This window comes from Pongo pygmaeus, chromosome 10, assembly GCF_028885625.2.
Source record: "Pongo pygmaeus isolate AG05252 chromosome 10, NHGRI_mPonPyg2-v2.0_pri, whole genome shotgun sequence".
Lineage (NCBI taxonomy): Eukaryota > Metazoa > Chordata > Mammalia > Primates > Hominidae > Pongo > Pongo pygmaeus.
The window spans coordinates 128,741,496-128,763,783 of record NC_072383.2 but is presented as its reverse complement, the minus strand read 5'-3'; the positions used below and the strand labels follow the sequence as shown (position 1 = coordinate 128,763,783).

The 22,288-nt window shown below is 40.3% G+C and overlaps 1 protein-coding gene across 1 annotated transcript in view; it reads left to right on the top strand.

Annotated features, from left to right (window-relative positions):
• The window catches only part of TMEM132D (transmembrane protein 132D), an 824,298-nt gene that overhangs the window by 8,177 nt on the left and 793,833 nt on the right, over positions 1-22,288 (top strand). The window lies entirely within an intron of this gene.

Here is a 22,288-nt window from a genome sequence, read left to right as displayed (position 1 = left end):
CAAATTCCTGACTTTTGATTTCAAAAGCTGGTATCCAGCAATAGAGAAAAGATTTGGAAGAACCTATCTTCCCAGGCATATGGTTTCTCAGCCTTTCTCTTCTTCCTTCACCAAGTAATTTTTTTTTTTTTTTTTACTAGGGGAAACGGCAGGAGAATTTGGAGGGCATTAGATGCTGGTGGGCTTTTCAGCTGCTCTGTGCCACATCACTCCAATGACAAATTAAAAATATTCTAGATTGACTTCGTGAATATATTGGGAGAGCTACAAATGAAGACACCGTGTCCTAAATAGCCTGGAGAGGAAGCAGAAGGAATGTTTGTATGAGGTGACCAGGCAGCATGCCCGAGCATGGCTCAAGTAGCAGAATCTTTTCCTGGCAGCCAGGGCTGTGCAGACAGGGCTGAGGAAGCCCAATTGGCCCGAGCAGGCCTTGTGGTCAAGACCAGGGAGGCACAAACCATAGTCTGTGTGGACTGACCACAGGAGACCAGATGTCATTTGTACCAGTCACAAAGCCCTCCTGGTTGTTGCGGTCACTACGAACCTCTCAAAACTTAGAAGTGATCCCTGAAATCATTGGGTGGGGTGGGAGTGTGGCAGTATCTACAGAGCTTTGTTTTGTTACTGGATAGAATGTGGAATGAAGATAGAGATTTCAGTAATGTTACAAACAAATGAAGAGGTCTGTATTCGGTGCTTACTGATGCTGGGCACTGGGATTAGCGCTCACCGCAGCACTGTTGTCCACACAGTGGTAACGTGTACCTGGGTGGTGCTATGCTTTGGTGGATTCCCAGCAGCTCAGATGGTAGCAGATGGTGTGGTGTCAACCTTGAGCACGTTCCAAGGAGACCCCAGGACTCTGTCACCAGCCCTGCCCAGGTGAACATTTGTATCAGAGGTGGCTGTCCAAACAGATGAGCTACTTTGTGCAAACCTCAGAAGAGCAGCTACACAGAAGGGGTGGAGTGGTAAGGACGTTGCGTGGCAGAATTGTGACCAAAAGCTCACCTGAGATGAGGACAGTCTAACATGTGAGACAAAGGGGTATTGCAACATGCTGAACATAGATCACACACGCTGACTTGGGAGGTACAAGAGAGAGGAGTTTGAGAGGAACGCGTGTAAAAAGACTTGGAGATTTGTATGAAAATAAGCTTAATACGAGTTGACAGTCATGAAACTGCCAGAGAAGAAAAAAGAGAAACTATACCAACAAGGAAGGTGTGAGCTCTGTGGGGTGTCTTGTCAATGTATCTTATGGAAGCGGAGGCCTGGAAGGCCAGGAGCACTCATGAATAATCATAGTTTTATCATTATGGATGTGGAATATCCTCGTGCTTTATCCTGACTCCACACCATCAGGACTCTGTTACATGAAGCTTCAAGTTATCTTAAGAGACTTAGGAGTCCAGGGTTGTGCTGATTTTAGATGAGGCTGACCCAGGGTCTTTAAGGATCCCACCAGAACCTGCTTCATCTCTCTCTGCTTTCAGACCCTGTTTGTTTCTGCTCTACTGGTGGATAGGCCTTGATATGGTTTGGCTGAGTCCCCACCCAAGTCTCACCTTGAATTGTAATAATCCCCACATGTCAAGGGTGGGACCAGGTGGAGATAATTGAATCATGGGGGGCGGTTTCCCCCATACGCTCTCATGGAGTGAATAAGTCTCACAAGATCTAATGGTTTTATAAATGGGAGTTCTTCTGCACACGCTCTCTTGCCTGCCACCATGCAGGCTGTGCCTTTGCTTCTCCTTTGCCTTTTGCCAGGATTGTGAGACTTCCCAGCCATGTGGAACTGTGAGACCATTAAACCTCTTTCCTTTATAAATTACCCAGTCTTGGGTATGTCTCTACTGGCGGCATGAGAACAGAATAACACAGGCCTGGACAGCGTGATGGACAAATGACTTCACGCCCAGCCTCATCTGATGCTGGTGGGGATCAGAGAAGGCTTCTTTCCCATTGCTGTGGACAAGCCTCGGGATTAGCTGTGTAGGGCGTGGAAATCGTGTTCCCCTTTGATCCATCCACTGAGGGATGGGAAGGTCTGGAGCAAGGGTCAAGTGCCCCATGGCAGGAGGGCTGGACCCAGGGCAGGACCAGGTGTGGTTTTCAGATGTGTTAGTGAAGGCTGAACAGAAAATAGGGCTGCTGTCTCGCTGGCTCAGTTCCCACAATTATAATTTATAGGACAAAGAAAGTATTTTCACCATATTGCATTGGCAATGGATGGATGATATCAAATCCAGAGAATTGTGCTACATTGGTCTCCTTATGCTGAAGGGGAAAAATGGAAAATTTTAACTCATTCAGAAAATGAGAAACCTAGACCCCCTATCATAGCAAGTAATATTGACGAAACTCCATGAGTTTGACTTGGAAAAGCGATGACTTCTTTTAACTACAGAGATGTCTGTCTTTTGAAAGAAGGATGTGCCTCTGTCTGTGGCTTCAGATAGCAGAAGCAGATCCAGCCAGAACAGCAGAGGAAGGTCCTGTGAATGAATGGAAGCTGAGCAGGGTGGGTGGGGTGGGAAGGGTGGGAGAGCTTCTCACTCAAAAGAAATCATAATCCTGATTTTTATTATCATTGATCGAATGCTCATTTTAGGCAAGGCAGGGTTCTAAATGTTGTCCCTTCATTCACTCATGAAATCCTCACCACCATCCTTTGAGTAGTAGCATCTCCATTTTACAGAGGCAAAAATTGAGGCACAGGAATCTGAAATAACTAGCCCAAGTCAACAAAAAGGAGTCCTTAAGCCAGGCGTGGTGGCTCATGCCTGTAATCCCAGCACTTTGGGAGGCCGAGGCAGGTGGATCACGAGGTCAGGAGTTCAAGACCAGCCTGGCCAACATGATGAAACCCCGTCTCTACTAAAAGCACAAACATTAGCTGGGCGTGGTGCCACGTGCCTGTAGTCCAGCTATTCAGAAGGCTGAGGCAGGAGAATCACTTGAACCTGGGAGGTGGAGGTTGTAGTGAGCTGAGATCATGCGACAACACTCCAGCCTGGATGACAGAGTGAGACTCTGTCACAAACAAACAAACAAACAGAGTCCTTAAAACAGGTGCCATTATGCATAAATCAGGCCACTTCATGAGTGTGTCCATTTTGAATGTGTCCAAGCAAAGACTACAAAGGCATGGATGGCCCAGGGTTCTGGGCTCCTAGTAACAAATTGTAGCATCTCCAACACAGCTGCTTGTAGCCATAAATGATGGGGAGATGATGTGGCCTGCGTGTATAGAAATTGTGTTTTAGTTAAGTAATTCCTATGGTCAGGGGAAAAAAAATCCAAATTTTACAGTTATGCAAGTGCATTTATGAAAGGTATAGAATGTCCATAAAGGTAGTAAGAAAAAACGAGGAGGAGGAGAGGGAGGAGAAGGGAAGAGAGGAGGAGAGAAAGAAGAAGAAATATCCTTCGGCCCATCTGTTCACTCAGATCAAGCCAGAAAAGCAGAAAGCTAGGCAATTTGACTCTCATAAAATTCTTTAAATCGAATTATACTTTGGCATGAGGTTATTAGACAGTATTGACTGATAGTCAAGAAGGATTGGTAGAGATGTTTTAAGAATATTGTCTATTAAACATAGATTTTTCCTCTTCGAGGGCACGTTGAAGAAAATTTTCTTGGGCCTTAGTATCAGGAGAAAAACAGCTGCATTAATCCTGGGAAATCGTTTATACTTTATCCAGTGAGCACTGTGAATTTTGTAAGTGGTCACCTGTTTAGCTTTGCTTTAACTTCTAGGACCTTCAGAGCTAAATTTGCTGTTTGTAAGGATGGGTATTTAAGACAGGCCTCCTGTGAACAAGTTTTTTCCTTGGCTTTATTTGATTTTTCTATCCTTGTTCTGTCTGTTTTCTTGCCTTCTTAATTTATCCCATTGCATTTATTTTTTGTGAGCTACTTCAAATTATGTTTGAAATGAGAAGTAAAAAGAAACAATTTCACTACCCAAAGATGACTGCTTCACATTTTGATATATTTCTTTCTAGTTGTTTTTCTATGAATTTTTAAGCCAGTTTTGTTCACTCTCTAGATGGTACCTATAATTTGTTTTCAACTTTTTTGAGTTCATGTGTTTACATAAGTATTTCCTCATGTTTAAAAATGTATCGTGAGTATAAATTTAATGTCTGTATCATGGCTTCAAAGTTTCTATGTTTGCTGGACAATTACATAATTTATACTTTTCTACTATTATAAGAAATAATTATCTTTGTGCATAATTTAAGTTTTGAGTTACTTCCTTAGATAGACTCACAGTTACTTAATCTCTGGGCCAGAAAAGTATGAGGAGAGCTTTTGCTGCCAAGTTCTCTCCTGAAAGGGCTGCACCATTTTGCACAGATATTGGCCAAATTTCAAAGTGTCCAGTCTGCTGAACCTGATGCTCTTAGCAATGGCGAGTGTCAATTTCTGCTGCACCCAACAGCATTTACTCAGTGCTTCTGTATGCCTAGAAAACTATTCAAAAGTCTTCATGAATAGAGGTCTTGCTCTTTGATGATGTTGCTCTCAAGGCCCCCAGAACTCTGTTTTGGTCGAAGTGTGGTCCTTTGCCCCGAGAGGAGTTGGCTCTTGAGGGGTGAGGGATTAGAGTGGATGAGGTCATTGAGTCTGATCAGTGAGGAGGACCCGGAATTGCGTGCAGCAGTTTCTTCCAGGTGTGCTTTCTGAAGTGGGCCCCAGTGAGAGGACGTCAGTAGACAGAGGACGTCAGTGGACAGAGGACATCAGTGGACAGACGATGTGGAGGTAAAGAGACTTTGGCTTCAAGGTTACGAGGAAGCAGGAGATGCATTGAAAGATGGAATGGCAAGGGTGCCACTGAGTCACTGGGGAAGAGCAGACTCCTCTAGGACCTGCTGTTTGGGCGTCGCTGTTATCAAGCAGTCAGAGCAACAGGTTTCTCTATATTTTCATCTGGAATGAGAGTTCCCTGATTCGGTGACCTCCATGGAATTCGGGAGGCCCCTGCTGCCTTAATGCCTGCATGAAACTTTCACGTTAAGTCCTAGGATCTATTTGGTTCAAGTATTTTATCTTCGACGGGAAACATCAGAGGTATAAGGAACCAAGCATATGAATCTATTTATTCAGTCATTTTGAAGACAAATTATAAACGTAATATGATAGGCTCTGAGGATATACAGATGAATATGAGATTAACTCTGCCCTCATGAGATTAGAGTCTAGTGGGGGAAGATGAGGCATGGACAGTGATAAATATCTCTGGCAATCTGTATAATACAGCTGCAGAAGAATTCGCTGATTGCATGATGTGAAGAAGGACTGACATTTTTGGCTTTCGTGTAACTCTTTAGAAATCTGTTTTCCACGATTGTGCTTCTTCTGTGTTGGCCATGGTCTTCACTGCTGACAACAGATCCCACTGTGGTAGAGACAGTTTTATTAGAGCATAGGAGGTAGCAGCTAGACTCCTTGAGCACCAGGGAGCCAGGGTTGGGTGCCGGGAGCACCAGCAGCCAGTGGGAAATCCCAGCCGCAGTGTGTTCCTATTCTGGCCCCAATCCCAATAGTACCATTGCCTTCCTTTCAGCACCTATGGCATAGGGCCTGGCAGGACTACTCGTAAATAACCAAAGACAGCACTCTAGAATATGTAAGCAGGGCGGATCCCATGTGAAACCATGGCCTCATGTCACTCACTGCCCTGCTCCAAGTTCCAGATGGATGCACCTGCTCAACAGGACCTAGGCCAGGCCAAAAACCCAAGCTCTGAGAGATCCCTGCACATCCAATTTATAGGACTGGAGCTTCTTTGATTCAAGGAGTCACTCCAGAAGGGACCTAGAACTGGTGTTCTGTGTGCCAATCTTCATACTAACAGAAATACTCATCTTATTAAAGTTGATTTTTGATACTATTGACCTTGCAAAAAGCCACGTTAGAATATCTTGTACATGTCATGTTTCTCTTTTCATGAGGCTTCTAGGAAAGGATGCAAGGATCCTAATTTTGTGTTTCTCGCATTCCCGTTCATGATATTGACAGGTGCATACTCAATAAATGGCTGATTTGGTTTTGATTTTTCTAGAAAGGTTCTTACTTTTCTAGCATTTCAAAGTATTCTTTGTGTTTCTTTGAACTGGAGGCCCTCAACAGGAAGAACTGTTCCTTTTTTGTCATCCCAAAGGCCTCTGGACTACTGTCCTGGTCAGCACTGAACAGATGCTATAAAGAAAAAAAGCAAAGCAGATCTTCTGTTACAAGGATCTTTCTTTGGAATCTGAAGCAAACTATAAGATAATGTCCAAGAAACTGTGGATGAAATGGAAGAGTTCCAGCTCATTTCATGGATTTAAGGAAAACTTTTCTAATAATATTTTAGTAGCAGGTGAAAAGGAAATTCTCAAATTGCCTAAGGGGTACATTAGTTAGGCCAGCTTGGCTGTGTGCTGCAGGAACAGGTAATGCCAGTGTCTCAGTAGCTTAATATGGGAAAGGTTCATTTGTTGTTCACTCAGAGTCCAGGTCAGCACAACTGGGGAAAGGAGGGTTCAAGGACCAGGTAGGATGCATTTAACATCCAGATGTGGGCTCCATTACTTCTGCCCACATCTCATTGGCTGGCACTCGGAAACGTGACTTCCATCCAACTGCAGAGAGGACTGGGGAACGTAGAAGAACACATAGGTATCTGGACAACACTACCAGTCAAAAGGAAACGTATTTGTTCACGTAACTGAGATTCTGGGGACAAAAATGGCATCAGGCAAGGCTTGATCCAGGTGCTCAAGTGAGGCCCTACAGACCTAGAATCTCTTAGCCGTCCTTCCTGTGTTCTATTCAGATACTCTCCCTCATTTAGACAAAATGGCTTCCTAGCTCAGAATTACATCTTATCCTAACTTTAGTAAAAAGAAAGAACGTTTCTCTTAGTTCCATGAAAGCTCTGGGCCTGCCTCTTATAGGACCGCAATGCTCCTTAGGACCTCCCTGAATCAGTCACTGTGGCTAGAAGGATGAGCTAGTTATGATGACTGGCTTAAACTTAGGCAATAAATAAATAGAACCGGCTCACTTTAGAGCCTGGAGGGAGGACCTACCTGAATCAAGTGGTATGAAAGTCAGGGACGGGTTATATTATAGAAAACAAGTTGGGACACTGTTACCAAAGAGAGGGTAGTGGGTACTGGGTGGTTAACAGGACAGCAACAGTCCACCCTTGGGGCTGTTAGAATTTTTTTTTTTTAAACGGAGTCTTGCTCTGCTGTCAAAGCTGCAGTGCAATGGCGTGGTCTTGGCTCACTGTAACCTCTGCCTCCTGGGTTCAAGTGATTCTCCTGCCTCAGCCTCCTGAGTGGCTGGGACTACAGGTGCGTGCTACCATGCCCAGCTAATTTTTTTTTATTGTATTTTTAGTAGAGATGGGGTTTCACCATGTTGTCCAGGCTGGTCTTGAACTCCTGACCTCAGGTGATCCTCCTGCCTCGGTCTCCCAAAGTGCTGGTATTACAGGTGTGAGCCACCGCGCCCAGACAGGGCTGTTATAATTTTTAATCTGAGATTCAAATATTCAAATTTTCTCTAATATTTAACCAAAAAGAGGGCTTTATGTTGTTGCCTCAATGGTGACTTGAGTAGAATTTTACCCCCTGGAGAAGTTACTCTATCCTTTGGGTGTTTGTGTAAATGAAATGTAAGCTTTTGTTTTCAATGATTGTAATTTTTCAGAGTCCTTAATTAGATGTAAAAACTATGCACAATGGAAATTACTGTTGTGATTAAATATTTGCATTATGTGCTGTTAAAAGCAAGCATCAAAACACACAATTGCTTGTTTTACAAGCATTCAATATTTTGAAATGTGAGATCAGTAAAACTACTGAGAATTCTATTGAAAGAGAGAGAACAGCTCAAATAATATTATTTACATTTTCAGGGGAACAGTGTCAACAATAGGAGGGAAAACAGTGATTTTGAGTACAGCTATGTTAAAAAAAATCCCAGCTTACAAATGAGTTCTGCCTTATCTTGTTAAGTTCTGCATATCTGATTCCAATAAAGAGTTTTTGCTTGATTTACTTAATTAGGGAGAATACATTAGGGAGTTGTTTTTTGCCTGTAGTTTGGATAAATGCAACCCTAAAACAATGAGGAAAATGATTTCCTAGATATTCTGATATTATAGATAGCCTGATATTTAAACTTTGGAAAGAACAAAAACTTGCAGCTTGCATTTGGACCAAATGTCACATTTTTTACTATCTTAAAGTAATTTTCCTAGAATTGTTTGCGTGTGTTAAAGAGATTTTTGATAGGAAAAGGAAACTATTATTAATATTATTCTTTTATAATTTAAAATTAAAGTGGTGCCACGTGAATCAAAAGGTTAGGAACAGAAGCTTTGCAGCAGTGGAGGCTATGGGGCAATATGTGTTCAACAAATAGAGAAGAAAATTTTATTTTGTCATCCAGTTTCTTTATGTACTTTGATGTCAGAGGTGTGGTTTGTGATTGACAGACAATGTCAAGTGTTATACAGCAGCTTGCAAATATGTTTAATGTGGCTGCACCGTGAATGTCTTGTCAATATTTTGAAACCAGGGGATTTTCATAAAAGTGGATTTTCCTGCTTCTCTGGAGGTAGGAGCAGCACTAGCCTGGGATTGCCACGTGTGAGTAATTCACTCCAGCTGAGCAGCTGCCTCCACGATAGACAGGGAGGGGCGGGCGGTCTGCATAGGCTCCTCTCTTCCTGCCAGTGCTGTTTTTATGTTTTCCCCTGGTTACTGATCCCTGGGTTTTAACTCATGTGTTTCTTAGAGTGGAGAAATAGTTCTCGATACTCAGATCTCTTTCAAAAGTAGGGAAATGAAATACAAGAGTGTATTAGTCTGTTCTCACACTGCTATGAGGACGTACCCGAGACTGGGTAATTTATAAAGGAAAGAGGTTTAATTGACTCACAGTTCAGCATGGCTGGGGAGGCCTCAGGAAACTTACAGTTATGGCGGAAGGCGAAGCAAACATGTTCTTCGTATGGCAGCAGCAAGGAGAAGTGCCCAGCAAAAGGGGGAAAAGCCTCTATAAAACCATCAGATCTTGTGAGGACTCACTATCAGGAGAACAGCAGCATGTGGGTAACCACCCTCATGATTCAGGTAACTCCCACCGGGTCCCTTCCATGACACGTGGAGGTTATGGGAACTACAGTTCAAGATGAGATGTGGGTGGGGACACAGCCAAACCATATCAAAGAATGCCCTGTGTTTCTTGACTCTTAAGAGCTTCCCTTATTTGTGTGGTGTCCCTGGCCCTGGCGATGCATGGCAATACCAAGTTATTTACCTTTAGTGTGAAGGATTGTTTAATGATTTGTTAGGTTATTTATGTAGATCAGTGCTGTTTAAACTACGTTATATGAATGGAGGGGTGATGCAAAGACCTTCCAAGGAGTTTGGGAATGGGGATGTTTTAAAGGGAATTTGTTTTACATCCTTAACTTCTGTATATTTTCTGATATTCTGTATATTTTATGATCTGTCCAGGTTAATTCAAAATCACCTGTTCATCCTCTCTCTTCTCTCTCTTACATAGTTCTTTGATTTTACAATAGGAAGACACTTCTCTTCCATCTCCGGTCTTAACTATGATTCATTCCCCTCAGATGTAAGAGCCTCCACAGTTGCAAAAGTACAATTAGACAATTCCTTTAATCAAGGAGCTTAACACTACCATCCCATAGCCCATTAAGAGATACATTTGCAATCAAAAATACTTTTTATCTTAAAAGGTATTTATTAAAATGTGTTATATATGTATTTACCTTTCATTGTTTTGATTGTGTAACAGTCATAATTGTAATGACACCAATCCAAAGAAATTTTTGCATAATGAGAATCTTACAGTGAGAAGAAACTTTAAAAAGTTTAAGTTCAATATATAACCATACATTTTTGTTGTAAGAAGACATAATAAGGTAATGGACAGTTACTTTCAAGGTTATTACATTAGGTTAAAATTCTGTGAAATAACTGGAATGGAACATGAGTTCAAGGAGAAAATGGAACAAAGTAACATTTCTTATTAGTGAAGAGTTTTTCATGGGTTTTATAAGTGGATGGTGGTGGGTGTCAAGCCATTCTGTTATTTATATTCCAATGGATACATTTAAAAGAGTGATGTAACAGTTTCATTTTAAAATGTCAAGATTTACAATACACTAGAAACTTCATCCTTAGCAACTATTGAAACTGGATGAAAAATATTAGATATCACTTTTGTAATGTGCAAGTGGGTACATGGTTTAAGAAGTTTTCTATTAGGAGTTGCAGGAGCAGTAATGTGGGAAGACCATTGTTTTTAGAAGAGTGGTTCTCAGCCTTGGGTACACATTAGAATTACTTCTAGAGCTTTGCAACAGTCCAGTCAGTGCTTGAGCAGTAGACCAATGACATCAGAATATGCCAGGATCAGATCCAAGCATTGGTAGTTTTCAAAGCTCCCAAAGTGATTCTGATATGCAATCAATGTTGAGAACCCTGGAGCAGGTCCTTCAAGGGAAGCCATCTGTGTGTCTGTGTGTACAAGGATTGAGGCAGGGATTCTGAACTCTGGCTACACATTAGACTCACATAAGAAGATATGGTGAGTGGAGAGGGTCAGGCTAATTGAAGTATAATTTGCGTAGAGTAAAATTCCCTCTACTATTGAACAGTTCTATGAATTTTGACAAATACATATAGTCTGGTAACCGTTGCCAAAATCAAGATACAGAACATTTCTGTAACCCTCAAAAGTTTCCTCTTGCCCCTTGATAATGGGCCCCTCTCTTTTTCCTCATCCCCTGGGAACCACACATCTGATTCTGTCCCTATAGTTTTGTTTTTTCCAGAATGTTAAATAAACTGTGTCATACACTATGTAGCCTTTTGGGTTAGGCTTACTTCACATTGCCTAATGCATTTAATATTCTTACAGGTTGTTGGTATGCTGGTAGTTCATTTCTTTTGATTACTGAGTAGTATGCTATGGTATGGTTGTACCAGAGTTTGTTTACCCATTAGCTATATGAAAGATACCAGAGTGGTTAGTATTGGTTGTTATGAATGAAACCACTATAAGCATTTGTGTGCAGGTTTTGGTGTAAACATATGCTTTTATTTCTTCGTAGGTACGTAGGTAAATACCCAGGGATGACATTGCTGGGGTCACATGAGATGTGTGTGTTTAACATGATAAGAAACCGCCAAACTATTTTGCAAAATAGTTGAACCATTTGGCATTTCTGCCAGCAATGTGTAAGGTTCCAGCTGTTCCACATTCTTGCCAACACTTGATATTTTCATATTGTAATTTTATTGTAGCCATTCTAATACATGTGTAATGGTACTTCATTGTGGTTTTAATTTGCATTCCCCTAATTACTAATGATGTTGAGTGGCATTTAGTGTGATTATTTGCCATCTGTAGATGTTTTTGGGTAAAATATCTGTTCAAATCCTTTTGCTATTTTAAAATGGCCAAATAATTTGGGTGGTTTTACTATTCAGTTTTGAGAATTGTTTGCTTGTTTTGTAAACAAGTCTTTAAACCATATACATGATTTGAAAATATTTTGTCTCAGTCTATAGCATGTTGTTTATTTTAACATGTCTTTTGCAGAGAAGACTTTTTATTTAGAAGAAATCCAGTTTATCTTCTTTTCTATTATGTAACTGATATTGCCATATCTTAGAAGTCTTTGCCAAACCAAATGTTATAAAGCATTTCTTTTATGTGCTTTTTCCATAATTTTAATAGTTGTGTCATTTTGGGCAACATAGTGACACTCCATCTCTACAAAAAATTAAGAAATTAGCCAGGCATAGTGGTGTATGCCCCTAGTCCTAGTTTCTTGGGAGGATGAGGTGGGAGGATCACTTTAGCTCAGGAGGTTGAGATTGCAGTGAGCTACGATTGAGCCACTGTGCTCCTGCGTGGGTGACAGAGCAAGATCCTGTCTCTAATTTTATAAACATTGTTATAGATTTTATTGCATTGAGGTCTATAATCCAATCTTGGTTAATTTTTGTGTATGGTGGGGTGTATAGGTCAATATTCACTTTTATTGCATTTGAGTATCCAGTTGCTCTGGCATAATTTATTGTAAAGTTTGTTATTTCTCTTTTAAATCGACTTTACATTTTTGTCAAGGTTGTCTGACTGTATATGGTAGATATACTCTGAACTCTCTTTTGTTCCCCGATGTATGTCTCTATCTTTTCACCAATACAACATTATCTTGATTAATTTTCTTTATAAGACATCTTGAAATGCTAATCAGATATGTGAAACTTTTAACTTTATTCTTATTCAGAAATATTTTGTCTATTCTAAATCTTTTGATTTGAAATGAAATTTTGGAACTAGCTTGTGAATTTCTAAAGCAAATAAAAACAAAATATCTTGCTGGGATTTTGACTGGAATTGTATTGAATTGCGGAAAATCCACCTTAATGATAATGAGAACTGCCATCTTAATAATAATGAGTTCTGTAGTTCATAAACATGGTACGTCTGACCATTTATTTAGGTTTTCTTTGATTTTTATCAGCACTGTTTTTGTCTCAGCCTACAGATGCTGCACGTAGTTTTTAGATTTCTACTGGTCTTCCAGATTTTTGGGTGCTTTTGGGAATAATATTCTTTAAAAAATTTGAATTTATAATTCTTTATTGCAGTTTTATAGATATGCAATTGAGTTTTGTATATTGACCTTATGTGTTAAACTCACTTGTTTTAGTAATTTTTTTGTGAGACATCTGTTAATATTTTGCATGTATGACCATGTCATTTTTGAATATAGTTGTGTTTCTTGCTTTTCAGTCTTTATGCCTGTCCATACCCCTCCTTCTTTCCCTTTTCCCTGTCCCTTGTGTATTGCACTGGCCAGGGTCCCCAGAACGATGTTGAATAAGAGTGGTGAGAGCATACATTTTTTCTCTATTCCCAAACTTAGGGGAAAGACATCACATTTTACAACGTTAAGTATGATGTTAGTTGTAGGTTTCTTTTAGATGCTTTTTGTGAAAATGAAGAAGTTCTGCTCTGTTGCTAATTTGCTGAGAGTCTTTTTTTCATAAACAGGCATTGAACCTTGCCAGATACTTCTATTGTACCAATTGCCATGATCATCTGGTTTTTCTTCTTAAAAACAATGTTATGTGTGTTTTCAATTGACATATAATAATTGTACATATTTATGGTGTACATAGTGATGATTCAATACATATAATGTATAGTGATCAGATCAAGATAATTAGTATATTTATCATCTCACATATTTATGATTTTTTGTGTGTTGGGAGCATTTAATGTCCTTCTTCTAGCTATTTTAAACTATATATTATTGTTAACTAGTCATCTTGTAGTGGTTTAGACCACTAGAACTTATTCCTGACTTGTCTTAGTAAGCTGGATGATGTGGTAGATTACATTGATTTATTTTCAAATATTGGACTATCCTTGTTTTCCTTGTCAAACCCAATTTAGTGATGGCGTATAATTCTTTTATATATTGATAGATTTGATTTGCTAATATTTTGTTGAGTGTTTTTCTGTCTAAATTCATGAAAGAAACTTGCTATAGTTTTCTTTTATATACTGTCTTTGTCTACTTTTGGTATCAGGGTACTACGGGCTTCGTAAAAGAGATGAGGAGTATTTCCTTCTATTTTCTGGAAGAGACTACACATTTGGAGCTAGAACTTCTTTAAATGTTTGGTTTACATTGTCTGGTGAAACCATCTGGGTCTGAATTTTTTTTCAGAAGCTATTAAATTGTAAATTCAATTTCTTTGATAGTTTCAGGATTATTCAAATTATCTACTTCATAGTGGCTGAATTTTGTCAGTTTTTTCTTTTTAATGAATTGGTTCATTTTATCTACATTGTCACCTAGATAGAAATAACATTGTTTATAATATTGCTTTATTAGCCTTTTTGTAGTTTTAGATCTGTACTGATAATTCCCTGTTTCATTCCTGTTATTAGCAATATGTTTCTGGACTCTCTTTTTCTCGGTCAGTCTGGCTAGAGATTTATGAATTTTGTCTGTTAACTCAAAGAGGCAGCTTTTCATTTTCATTGATTTTTCTTTATTTGTTGTTTTACTGATTTCTGCTCTAATACTATTTTTTCTTTGTGACTTTGAGTTTAACTTTCTCCTCTTTATCTTGCTCCTTTATGTGGAAGATTAGATCCGTTTTTGAGACTTTTCTACTTTCATCAGTTTCTAATAGTATAAATTTTTCTCTAGGAACTCTTTTATCTGTGTCCTAATGTCCCTTACAACTTCCTTATGATTCATGTTATTTAGATATTTGTCGTGAATTTTCAGATGTTTGGGGGATTTTCTAGGTACCTTTCTGATATCGATTTTTAGGTTAATATCATTTTGGTCAAAGACTATACTTTGTAGGATGTTAATGCATTTATATTTTTTGAGTTTTCTTCAGTTTTCCAGAATGCAGTCTACCTTGCTCAATGCTTGTTGTGCTCTTGAATAGAATGTTATTTTGTGCTGTTGTGAGGAGTGCTCTGTAACTGTCAATTAGATGAGTTGGTTCATACCAGATAGTCCATATTCTTATGAATTTTGTTTATGTATATTTTCTATTACTGAGAGGAGTACCTCTTCAACATTGCTCTAATAATTATGGTTTTTCTTGTTTCTCTTTATGGTTCTGTGAGTTGTGGCTGAATGTATTTTGAAGTTCTGTTGTTAGTTGCGTATACATTTAGGATTATTATGCATTCTAAGTGTATCGACTTCTTTATAAATATGTAATATCCTTTTCCCCCGGTGTTATTGGTTATTTGGAAGTTTATTTTTCTTGTATTATTAATATAACTACTTCAGTTGTTTTTTGAATTGATGTTCGCTTGGTGTATTTTCCCTATCCTTTTATTTTTAACTAGCTAATGTCTTTATGTTCATAATGTGTTCCCATAGACAGCGTGTAAATGGGCGTTACTTTATACTCATTCTGACAGTCTGTATTTTTTAATTGGTCTGATTAAACAATTTGCATTTCATATAATTTTATATATGTTTGGATTTACATCTACCATCTTCCTAGCAATGTTTTATTTGTTCTATCTGTTCTTTGTGGCCTTCTGGCATCCCCCTTTTCTCTGCATGCTTCTTAGAATATGGTTAATAACTCCATTTTATCTGTACTAATGGGCTATTATTTATCTTTTAAAAAATTCTGCAGTGGTTGCCATAGGGTGTTCAATACAGGCCTTTAATTGATCACAATCTAATTTCTGAGCAATATTACTACTTTGTGTGTGGTGTAATCACCTGCCAACTGCATATTCCAATTCTTCTTTCCCACTTCAGGTTTTACTGATGTCATTTATTTTATTTTTGGACATGCTATAAACCCACAGTACATTGTTGTTATTTTGGCTTCATACAGTTATTTTTAGAGCAATTCAAGATAAGAAAAAATGGATTTTATATCTCCCTACATTTTAATCACATCTGGAAGTTTTCAGTTCTTTGTGCAGATATGCATTTCTGCCTGTAACACAGTCTTTCTGTCTGAAGACTCTCCTTTAACATATCATATCAGAAGTCTGATTGTTATGCATTTTCAGTTTTTTACTTATTGGAAAATATTTTATTTTACCCTCATTTTTGAGAGCTGTTTTTACTGGGTATAGAATTCAGGGTTGATGATTTTCCTTTCAGTACTTTAATGATATCTCTTCATTGCCTTCTGGCTTGTATAGCTTCTGACAAGAAGTCTGCTGAAATTCTTTTCTTTGTTGTTTTGTGTGTAATGTGTCTTTTTTTGCTGCTGCCCTCAACATTTTCTCTTTTTCTTTTTTAGAAGTTTAAACATGATGTGTCAAGATGTCCCTTAAAACTTATTTATCCTGCTTGGGATTCTCTGAGCTTCTGGGGTCTGTGGTTTGAATCTTTTATGACTTTTGGAAAAATCATCACGTTTCCTCTTCAGATAGCTCCCCTTTCCTGTTTTCCTCTCCCCTCCTGTTGGAATTCCAGTGGCATGTATGCTAGACTGTTTCATATTGCCTCAGAGGGCCTTCAATGCTGTGTTCTGTTTGTTTTCTCGGTTGTCTTCTTTTTCAGTATTTCCGTTATTAATAATTTCTTCTGGAACTACTTCCCTAGCACTGATTCTGTTCATAGTCATTTTTAATCTATAAATCAGCCCATTGAAGGTATTCTTCATCTCTGATTGTGAGTTTTCATGATTATATTATTTCTAGCATTTCTGCTTGGCATTTTCTTAGTTTCTATGGCTTTGCCAAATTCCCCCTAGATGTTTCAGAGTTGTCCACCTTTTCCACCTTTTCCACCATTGTCTCCTGGCATGGCACCTGGAGTCTCTTCCTCCTGCTGCAACTGAGCCATTACTTACGTTTCTTCTCTCTTTGCAGGACTCTGTTTTTCCTTTGATTTCACACTAATTGGTTTCTCTGCAACTTCAGCTCTTCGATGTGTTCAAGAAACTTTATTATTTTGTAGTTTATCCCACTTTGCTGTTGTGTTAGGATGAAAGTGATACTTTTTCCAGTTCTCTGCATCTTACAGAAAACCTTTTAATAAACATTGTTTTCAGCCAGCAGACTCAGAGATTCTGATGTATTTGATTTGAGGTGGGACCCCAGTCTGTTTTAAAAATCTTCCCATCTCACTCTAATGTGTAGGACTGAGGCATAGACTTTGTGGGGAAGTGAGACTGTGATCTAGGAAAGGCACACAAACTCTGATGTCTGGGATTGATTTTATGATATTTATTTCCCTAGTGGAATTTTTTAATATATCACTTGGGGCCTAACCAGGAAGATAGAATGCATTTCACATATTTCCATCACAGAGAATTTGGTAAAATAAATTGATTCTAAAAATGATGAAGAAGCTATGTGTCAAACAGTGGAAGGGGAAGAAACAGCGAGTAGCTACAACAGGGAGCTGCTGCCCTCTCTAGGCTGGAGGGCAGAGGGAGGAGATGGTGTTCCCAGGGTCAAGACAGATGTATCCTGCAGGTGCTTCCAAGAAGCAATCTGTAAGCCAGGTGCAGCGACTCACACCTGTAATCCCAGCACTTTGGGAGGCCGAGGCAGGTGGATCACTTGAGGTCAGGAATTCAAGACCAGCCTGGCCAACATGGTGAAACCCTCTCCGTACTAAAAATACAAAAATTATCTGGGCAGGCGCCTGTAATCCCAGCTACTTGGGAGGCTGAGGCAGGAAAATCGTTTGAACCCGGGAGGTGGAGGTTGCAGTGAGTCGAGGTCATGCCACTGCTCTCCAGCCTGGGCACAAAGCAAGACTGTGTCTTTAAAAAAAAAAAAGCAATCTGCAGCGGACACTTGAGGTGACACCCCAGGCCTAGGGCAAGGGGGACAGTCCTGGACTCTCTTTTCCATCCTCTAGTCTCCTGCCAGTAGCTTTCATTGGTCCATCCCAGCCTAAAACCAGCGACATGGAGCCTTGGGATATAACTTGCAGGAGTCAGTGAACCCACAGCACAGAACAGGACAGAGAAAGTGAAGGAGATGCTTTGAGGTGGCAGCTGTCCACCTCCCGATCACCATAGTATAACTCCTTCATTAAGCAAAGCTTAATTACAATAACATAAAGCGATGACTGAGAATCTCAGTAGGATTTCAGGAAAGGAAAGTCAAGAACAGATACTTAAAAGAGATTTGGGGTTTGAGCCCAAGTAGCTTAAGGAAGATCCTTCAATAGAGGAGACACACCAAAACAAGGGACTTGAAGTGAATCTTGATGCACAGTCTTTTCATAAGTGAGCTTTTAGCCCAGGTGAGCCATTTATTGTTTAAATAAATCAGTTTTCAAAAATTTCCTGAAGCAAACAGTGAGATCATGTATTATTTCACAGTGTTATATTCCTGGGCAGGAATTTCCTGGCACAGACAGTACAGGCATTTTGATATGTTAAATAGCTGGTCTTAGTTCTCGCTTTGTGGACGCAGATGGTCTCAGTTCTCAGGGCAAAATTGCCACAAACTGACCCCAGTCTATAATATGGATTCTATGCTTTAGGAATCACTCTAGGCTTGAGGATCATTTCATGCAGCCTTACCAGTGTGTTATGGTGAGTGGTTAATATGAAGACATTAGAACAACTTATCCTGGCATGACTGGAAGAGAAACAGCTACCTCTGTGCCAGTATGCAGACACAGAGGAGTAAACTTTCCAAAACGAGTTGTCATCACTGCCTAAGAGCTCTCTAGAGAGGCTGCAAGATGGGCTTTAGCTTATAGCCTGCTCTCTCTGTGTGTGTGTGTGTGTGTGTGTGTGTGTGTGTGTGTGTGTGTGTGTGTGTGTGTGTGTGTTTGGTTAATAGGTATTATTAAGCTGCTATTCACAAATTGCTGTCCCTGCTGTTCTGACCCATGTCTATTTGCAGGCTGACTGTGGGAAGCCAGATGAATGAGACTCTCTGTGACCTCATCTGTTTTACGCGTTTAAGGATGTTTCTCAGCTGAAAAAATAGGAATGGGTGCTTCCTTCTGCTAGCCAGCGGCCCTTAGAGTCAGCTGTTGATCAGATGGATTCTTGGTCTGACACGTGTACATGAAATGCTTGAGATTTAAGAAAGGTCACAGAAATCTCTTTGAAGTTCTTCTTACCCATACGTGTGTGGTTCTCTGAAAGTGTTTGTACCACAGCCATGGTAAACTTTCTATTTCATTCTGTCTCAGCTCTGGAATAATATTAATAGTTTTAATATAGTATTATACTATAATATTACACAATTATATTAATTATAATATAATTATTAATATATTCATAGTTAAACTAATATTAATAGTTTCCATTTCTTCATAACATTTGAAGGAGGTTGTTTCTTTGTAAAATGTATCTTGTTTTGGGCTGGGGAGGGAATGTAGTCTCCTCTGCACGGATAGAAGTTGCATTTGCACGCTCCATTCCCACACTCTGCATCCATTCCCACGCTCTGCATCCATTCCCAGGCTCTGCATCCATTCCCATGCTCATAACAACATTTTGTTTCCTTTTGGGGAACCCTCCCTTCCTCTGTATCCGTTCATATAGTGAGGCTGGGCTCAGCCCATCTTTGCTTCTAGAGATTGAGAACTAGGAAAGGGCAGTCAACAGATTGACTTGGCTGCAGTGATTGAGTCAGGCATTAGTACCTGACCTAATTCCAGTAGAGGAGAGAGAGCTTCATAACTTTTGGTGGAAATCTTGGAAGAAATAAGGTCCCATTTTGTGGACACTAATAGCAGTAAGGATGAGGCCAAGCTGAAGCTGCTAGAAGCCACCCCACAGAGCCTGAGAATGAAGCCAACACAAAGACACAAAGAGAAGACAAACATATTGTTGTTGAGGCTTGATCCAGCCGTACCTGAAGCCATAAGCCATACCTCCAGAGCTGTTCAGTTACATGAGCCAATAAATTCTCTTGTTTTTCTTTAAGCAAGTTGGTCTTGGGTTTTTGCTACTTGTTGCTGATAAGGTCCTGACGAATGTGTTCATGAAAGAGGTAGAGTAATAGCCGTGGAGATTATCGTAGAGAAATCACAGTCAACTAATAATCCTTAGCCATCATTTCTACTGCATCTCAAAACAAGCTTCCATGTATGGAAAGATTGCTGAATTGGAAATAATGGTTTGCTTGTTCTTTCTTTTGGACTTTGTTAGGATCAACAAAACGATGGCAGTTCTTCTTCCCAATGATAGGATTTGGTGATGAGGATGCTAAGACCCGAGTTTAGATCACCAGATAATTGGATTTGGAATGGAAATAACATTTCTTGGCTCACTTCTTGCTGCTTTAGTAGTGAGAATCCACACGCAGCCTAAGGGGCCTCCCTTCTGTCGATTTCCTTAGGTATTTTATTTATATGTCTTGTTTCTGGAACTAGGTAGTGAGCTATTGGAGACCAGGAACCGTGTTTTAGGTCACTCGAATGAAGTCTCAGCATTTTAACAATGCTGAAAACACAGCCTAGAATACACTGAAGCTCTTGTAAATAATGAACGGATGGCTGGATGGATGGACACTACCATGTTGATTAAATTGGAAATCTCCATGCCAGAATTAACAAAATGGAAGCTGGTCAGCCTCTCGCTGCTGATGGACATGTTGTGTTTGATCAACAGAATTTTGTTGGTGGTGTTTTCTTAATTGAGTTGTCAACATTTTTTACAGCAAGAAAATTAAGATAAATTTGGATTTCTGCTGTCTCTTGAAAATCGGAAGCCCCGGCTGGGCTGGCATTCTCACTGCCTCCCTCGGATGAGGCGCATGCTCTTCCGGTTGCCTCCCTCGGATGAGGCGCATGCTCTTCCGGTTGCCTCCCTCGGATGAGGCGCATGCTCTTCCGGTTGCCTCCCTCGGATGAGGCGCATGCTCTTCCGGTTGCCTCCCTCGGATGAGGCGCATGCTCTTCCGGTTGCCTCCCTCGGATGAGGCGCATGCTCTTCCGGTTGCCTCCCTCGGATGAGGCGCATGCTCTTCCGGTTGCCTCCCTGCCAAATCCCCAAGCCAGCCTCCCTTGTTCTGTGACTTGAACTGCAGCTCCAGGCCACAGAGTAGCCACAGAGGCCACGCCTGTCTTCCCCGCCATGCCTGCTGGACGTCCCTGTGTCTCCCTTTAACATTTGCTAAATTTGAACCTACAAAGCCTCTCTAAATGGAACTCAGGACAGCACCAGTTCCGTGACTTGGTGAGAATACCACAAACAGTTGGACGTCAGCAACGCAGAGCCGGGCCCTTACCAGGAACTAACCACGCTGGCACCATGGTCTCGGCCTTCCAGCCTCCAGAACTCTGAGAAATAAATGTCTGTTGTTTCTAAGCCACTGGTCTATGGCGGTTTGTTAAGGCAGCCTGAACACACAGCACCTGAGGCACTTGTGAGGACATCCGACATCAGCGCCTTCTAGGACCAGTGTGAAAGCCCTACAGGGTGAATACGATGTGGCTTCTAAGCCACGACCTTGCACGCTTTGTCTGTTAAGGGCCAGCCAGCACGCACTTTCAGCTTTGCAGGCAGGCCACGCGGTCTCTGTCACTACTGCTCAATTCTGTCATCTTGGTGCAAAACACCCAGGCAACGTGTAAGCCAATGTCTGTGCCTCTGCTAGAATACAGCTGGATTTACTTATTGAAATTACATATGCTTTTTATATGTGATGCAATATCATACTTCTTTTAATTTCTTTTCAGCCATTAAAAAAATGTGAAGCCTGGGCATGGTGGCTCACGCCTGTAATCCCAGCACTTTGGGAGGCCGAGGCGGGCCTCAGATCACCTGAGGTCGGGAGTTCTAGACCAGCCTGACCAACATGGAGAAACCCCGTCTCCACTAAAAATACAAAATTAGCCGGGCGTGGTGGCGCATGTCTGTAATCCCAGCTATTTGGGAGGGTGAGGCAGGAGAATCGCTTGAACCGGGAGGTGGAAGTTGCAGGGAGCCGAGATTGTGCCACTGCACTCCAGCCTGGATGACAAGAGCGAAACTCCATCTCAAAAAAAAAAAAAAAAAAAAAGAAAAATGTGAAAAACATTTTTACTTTTGGGGCTGTACAAAAGTAAGCGTCAGTTTGGATTTAGTCCAGGGACTGTAGCTTTTTGACCTCTCTTTTTTTTTTTTTAACCTAGCTTTATTGAGGTATAATTGACAAACAAAATTAGGTATATTTAAAGAGGATGTCATGATGATTTGATATACATATGCATTGTGAAATGATTACCACAATCAAGTTAATGAACACATTCATCACCTCACACAGTTACTTTTAAAAGAATTTATTTATGTATTTTATTTTTTATTTTTTGAGACAGAGTCTCGCTCTGTCACCCAGGCTGAAGTGCAGTGGCGTGATCTCAGCTCACTGCAGTCTCTCCCTCCCAGGTTCAGGTGATTCTCCTGCCTCAGCCTCCCGATTTATTTTTAAACTAAGTAAAAATTGTATGTATTTATGGTGTACCTCATCATATTTTGCTATATGTGTACATTGTGGAGTGGATAAGTCAAGCTATTTATCATATGCATTACCTCACATATTTATCATATTTTGTGGTAAGAAGACTTAATATTTACTTTCTTCGTGAATTTCAAGTCCACAATACAGCCTCATTACCTACAGTCAAAGTGCTGCACGTTGGTGCTTCACAATGTATTCATCTTAGAAAGTTTGTAGCCTTCTATTGTAATCCCCGTCTGAGCAGGGCCTGAGGTTTAGCGTGGGAGAGGAAGAATGGCAGATCAT